Source organism: Leptinotarsa decemlineata, unplaced genomic scaffold (assembly GCF_025532065.1).
Source record: "Leptinotarsa decemlineata unplaced genomic scaffold, Ldec_3_MD MMD2_tig00000035_RagTag_RagTag, whole genome shotgun sequence".
In the NCBI taxonomy this organism is placed as follows: Eukaryota; Metazoa; Arthropoda; class Insecta; order Coleoptera; family Chrysomelidae; genus Leptinotarsa; species Leptinotarsa decemlineata.
In genome coordinates, this window is record NW_027412540.1 from 2,691,504 (window position 1) to 2,697,503 (window position 6,000).

General features: G+C 33.7%; 1 protein-coding gene across 1 annotated transcript in view; it reads right to left on the minus strand.

The window, feature by feature from the left end:
• LOC141480959 (uncharacterized) overlaps positions 1-2,788 on the minus strand; it is a 202,422-nt gene extending 199,634 nt beyond the window's left edge. The window contains exon 1 of the mRNA XM_074171722.1: positions 2,500-2,788. The gene's annotated coding sequence lies outside the window, so the exon portion shown is untranslated. The remainder of the gene's footprint in view (positions 1-2,499) is intronic.
• Between the last annotated feature and the right edge of the window lie 3,212 nt (positions 2,789-6,000).

Sequence of the window (6,000 nt, forward strand, 5' to 3'; positions counted from 1 at the left end):
ATTTGAAATTGTACGAAATTGAGGTTAGTACTGTTTCCAATTTTTCTCCTTATAATATGCAAAGAGTTTTTGGTTGTATACAGTATTTTTCGTTCGGCTTTAAAATTCTCATTGATAGATATGACCTGCATTAAGTAGTGTTTTCATACAATATTTAGTACGTGCAGAATATGTGTTTTGAATTCGTTAGTTTGAATGAAACTTGATTTTTTATTTTCATTATAAGTGTAGCAATCACTTCATGAAAGACATTACCCTCTCTGTTGACAAAAATATTTTTTTAGTGTATGTTTGTACTGAAAATCAAATTTATTTCAGAATGATACATCATCAACGTGTGCAGTATCAGTCAGAATCATCTCAACAACAACAACATTCAAAACCGTCATAGCAACCTTTCCAGAACGAGTTTCAAATCTCAGCAGTTTCAATTTTTTTCAGTCTATAGTTGCACATTATGAGGCTAGAATTCGTCGATATTCAGGGATCTGTTGCACAGACTGCGCCTATTCAATATATACACAACCGTAGTGAATTTGAAAGACTTTGAAGATTCATGGTGGTGTATTCCAAAATTGGAGAAAAACACGCCGTTCTGTATGGGTCATTCCAAAGGAAATTCGTTCAGCTGCAGTCTCAATAACGTTGATATTTTATATAAATGGCTTTATAATATACTACCAAAATGAATGAAATATATATCACACACATCTTTTTTTGAAAATGAAAACTTATCTTATACAGGGAAAGTTGTCAAAAATATGCAATAACAAAAAATTATATACCAGAGTTCATAGAGATGAATAAACATCATATTGAAAAATACAAGGTTGACAAAAACAGGACATTTCAGAAATAAAGAAAATAAGTTTGTCTGTCATTTTAAATTCTCATTCGTTGGGTCGTTATAACAAAAAGTGGCATTTCATATCTTGAATTTCATTCAGGACATTATTATAGATGATTGACATTTGACATTAACGATACAGACAAATATGAAAAATCGTCATAAAATAATTCAAATCTATCCAAGTGAATACATGAATCGAAAGTTATTTTAACCTCAACTTCGATATTCTGAAACAAAAACACACAGTATTCACAATTCCATCTTTCGTTATTCCAAGTTCATAGTCATCAAAATTGATACGATTATAATATATACATATATATATATATATATATATATATATATATATATATATATATATATATATATATATATATATATATATATATTGGATCTTGTTGGATTTGGGAGATAAAGTATCATTTGTTTATATTTTCATATGCACATCCAGCACATCCAGCATGCACATCCAGCATTTTGTCGTAATTCGGTGACCGGGGGCAAAGTTACAACTTCAGCATAATATGAATGTTCATAAATATTAGGGAAGGTCAAGATCATCAACCGGTATTAAGAAATTCATTCGGTGTGCATTGATCACTCATCAGAAACGGTTCCAAAGCTTTCGGAATACAATGCAAATAATTTTCTTCACGACTATTCGTTCAATATTAAATATTATTACTTCAAAATATATCGAAATCATAACACGTTTGCGATTGATATATCAGTTACATTTGGAAAGTGAGTTTCAGTTTGGAGAAATGATAGCCCACACATGTTGGAAATTTTGCCATAGTGTGGTGAAAATCGTATTGGAAATCCTACTAAATATAAGCGCATATATACAGAGTGAATCAATGTTGGAAATACATCGTTTGGAACCCCACATAACCCTTCTCTCTCGAAATTTGGCAGGAATAATGCTGAGTCGTATTGTGGAGTTGACGTTCGAAAATAGGGAAAGTGAAGTACTAGACAGTTTTGCATGCGACGGTTTTGCGTGCGTTTTTGATCGTTTTACGTGCCTTTATTCGTTATCGTTTCGTTATTATTGTCGTTATTTTTTTTTTTTCAGTTATTTATCACTTAACGCGTTTCGCTAACCAAGTAAGCATCATCAGGAGATGACTAAAGTCCACGCTTTGTGGTATGAAGGTTCGTTTTGCGAATTTTCAGACTCCTGAACGAAACCTTGTGAAACACTCAGCCTAACTTCTGGTACAGAGTGGTGTCGTCAGCCAATCAGAATGGAGAAATCAAACATCAGTATAATGAACTGAAGAATGTGGGTCGAATAATAATAATAATAGTGATAAAACATTAGAACTTCACTTGTGTTACAGAGTGGTGTCGGTCAGCCAATTAGAATTCAGAATGGAGGAATCAAATATCGGTCGATTAATTGTGTTACATGATATTGAACTGGGGGAAGTGGGTCGAAAAATTATAATAATAGTGATAAAACATTAAAACTTTGAAAGTGACGTAGTCAGCGTGGGAGGTGGTGGCATGGTAGAAAATGTGTGAGGATTTGTGGAAATGAATGAGTTAAAAAAAATGGCGCAACTGTCAGAAGGGCACTAAGTTGTATATTCGCTAATAATATTTGCATATTATATGGAGAAAAAATTGGAAACAGTACTAACCTTAATTTCGTACAATTTCAAATGAAACGACACGATTCGGTTTTCCAATGTCCATCAACCCTTCGAACACAATAGCGTATTTTCCTGATGAAAATTCTTGAAAGTGAGGGCGATAAGCCTCCGTCACTCGGTGGGGCAGAAATGATACTTCATCTCCCAAATCCAACAAGACCGCCTCATCAAATTTACTTTTCACGATTTTGGCGGTGAATATTCTCTGAGGCATCTCCACAGGCAAATCTGCTACTTTGATACTTGGCTTCCTCTTCACGATCGAACTTGCATTCAACTTTTGTGAATCCATCTGCAAAAAATAAAAAATGAAAGCTTTATGTTTTGATTCACAATATATGCGAATACTATCGCAAACGAACCACTATATATATATATATATATATATATATATATATATATATATATATATATATATCGAGAAAAATTTTGGAAATCAAATGATTCAACAATTCTCACCAACTTTCAATTAAATCACATTTGAATAAATTCATATGGGAAAAAAGTTAAACTTAAAACAATTACTTTCGAATAGAATCGGTGCACTTGTCACTGGTATCACTTTCAACGGATGCAATTAACTCATTTCGCCATGCATGACGTATTTATAGTGAAATAAGTGATGACCTATTTCAAAATGAAACAAAGAGCCTTTGTTTCGTCGCTTTGCGTATCTCCAGCTGCAGATTCGGCATTGGCAGTGATCAATGTCACCTTGGGTATGAATATAAAAATTAGTGATGACATATTCTGAAATGAAACAGAAGAAAATCAAAGAGTCTTTGTTAGATGCCTATTCAGCGTTGACATTGATCCATGTCACCTTGGATTTGAATAGCGCAACAAACACATGAATTCTGCTTTTTTTCCCTTTTATTCGAAGTGCTACATGTGATGATGCGACTATTATTAGTGAAGATACAACTTTGTGTCCTCTTGGCATCGTCTCAGTTTTTTTCTCTGTCGATGAATTCTACATTCGTTTCCCTTTTATTTGATGTGCTGTACGTTGAGATCCAACTATCATTAACAAAGATATTGCTTAGTGTCCCTCTGACATACTGTGCCATCTTTGTTTTTTCTCTGTCGATAAATTTTACATTTCTTCACCTTTCATTTGACGTGCTGTACGTGACGATTCGACAATTATTAACGAAAATTTGGCTTTGTGCCCTTCTGACATGTTGCGTCAGATTTGTTCTTTCATTGTCGATGAATTCTGCAATTTTTCTTCTTTTATTGGACATAATGTACGTAACGATCCGAAGTTTTTTCAATGATTCTCTTTGCAATTCTTCCTATGCTGTTTCACATTAGACGCTCGATATTATATTTTTATATTCTACAAATTAAATCATTTGAAAATCGACCCACATCGACCTGTTGCGATTGGTATAGCGAAAATAGGTTATGAGGTCCTTTTGGCTTCGTAAAAGGATTAACTATGTTTTTTGACATCTAAACGAATCCATTGATGTCAAAATCATCGGAATCGGACGACCGGAAGTGGAAACCGGAAGTGACCTGTTTTTGACGGATTCGAAACCTTCTCACCCTAAGGAATTCAAAAATGCCATATGTTTCAGTATACAATGATTTTTCCATTATTTTGTCAACAAATTCTGAGTTTTGAATCAAACTTCTGGAATTGGATTACTCTCGTAGTTGTCCATAACCCAACAACTTTAAATTCCAAGTATTTTCAATGATTTTCTTTTGAATGTGCAATTCTTCCTATGCTATTTCATAATCTACAAATGGAATCATTTGAAATGAGTACCCACATCGGTCTGTTGCTGCCAGTATAATGGAAATAGGTTATAAGGCCCTTTTGGCTTTGACAAATGATCAATTATGTTTCATAACATCTAAACGAATCCATTGATGTCGAAATCATCGGAATCGAAGGACCGGAAGTGGTCGTTTTTTGATGGATTCGAAACCTTCTCACCCTAATATATCATATGTTTCAGTATCCAATGATTTTTCCATTATTTTGTCAACAAATTCTGCGTTTTGCATCAAGCTCCTGCAATTGGAATAAACTTATAATTGTTCATAACCCAACATTTTTTAATTCCAAATTTTTTCAATGATTTTTGTTGAATTTGCATTCCTTCCTAGGTTATTAGGCGTTGGATATTATATTCATTACGTCCTATTTGTTTTTTCTCTGTCGGTACACTCTGTATTCGTTTCTCTTTCATTTGATGCTTCATTTGAAGTTTGTTCAATGATTTTTGTTGAATTTGCAATTCTTCCTATGTTATTTTGTAACCGCTTCACTGCGCGTCACAATTGGTGGGCTGTCACGATGACAGTTAGGGCATACCGGTTCACTACAGAGGAAAAGGAGTGTTATGATTTGTGGTAATATTCTGGTGACCCACCATGTTTCATTCATTATCATAGGTGTCTGCGCACTTGCTCGGCCCATCTGTCGGGTCAGCAGTCAGTCATCAGTTGATATACGTAGCATTAACATCCATTGTCTCAAGCTATACATTTTTCAATATTATATACTTCGAACAGTATTCATCATTTTATTTGTGGTTCAATTAATCACATGCATGCAATCATAATAATAATTATGAAAATCAACAATCACAATCATTCCACAACTTTAAACATGGTCCTTCGATAGCCAAATATCATTAAAACGGTTGAGAATCAGCATCGATAACATACAACAAGTACCAACAAATCATCGATCAAAATATTAATTCAATCAAGAAATCATCGCAAATCAGACGTTACAAGCCGTCGATTCCAGGCACTTTCAAAAAAAAGGTTGCAATCGAGTATTGGACAAAGAACTCAACAAATACAAAAACAATTCCTAAGTCGAGATAAGTTTTTCTACATCCGACGAATAAAAAGAGATCCTAATTTCCACAATCCGTAAGTCAGTTTATGTTCCCTTTTTGCATTTATTTACCGTCAATATTTGTGTAGGGGATTGGTGGACTTATGTTTTTACCTTTCAATTTGCAAATTATTTGAATTCATTTAACACAAATAAAATGGACGAACAATTAAAATCATTAGTGGCTCGCCGTGGCCAACTAAAAGGCCAGGCCACTAGATTTGCTAATTATTTGCTTGATTCTGGGTTACAGCATGATCGCTGGGAACTACAGGAAAGAGTAGCTAAACTTAAAGAAAATTGGTATGAATTTGAAAGAACACAATCAGCCATTGAATTATTAGATGATTCTGAAACACAGCTGGTGGAGAGGGAAGCATATGAAAAAAAATATTATGAAATGATTTCCAAATCAGAAAATATTTTAACACGTCATGTTAGTGGCACCTCTTCTCCTGCAGCATCGAATCCTCTTAATGAGTTCCATTTGAAATTACCTTTAATAAATTTACCTGAATTTAATGGATCATATGATACATGGTTGCAATTTTATGAAACATTCAAGGGTCTTGTTCATGAAAATTCTGTTTTGAGTAACATTCAGAAATTTTATTATTTGCAGT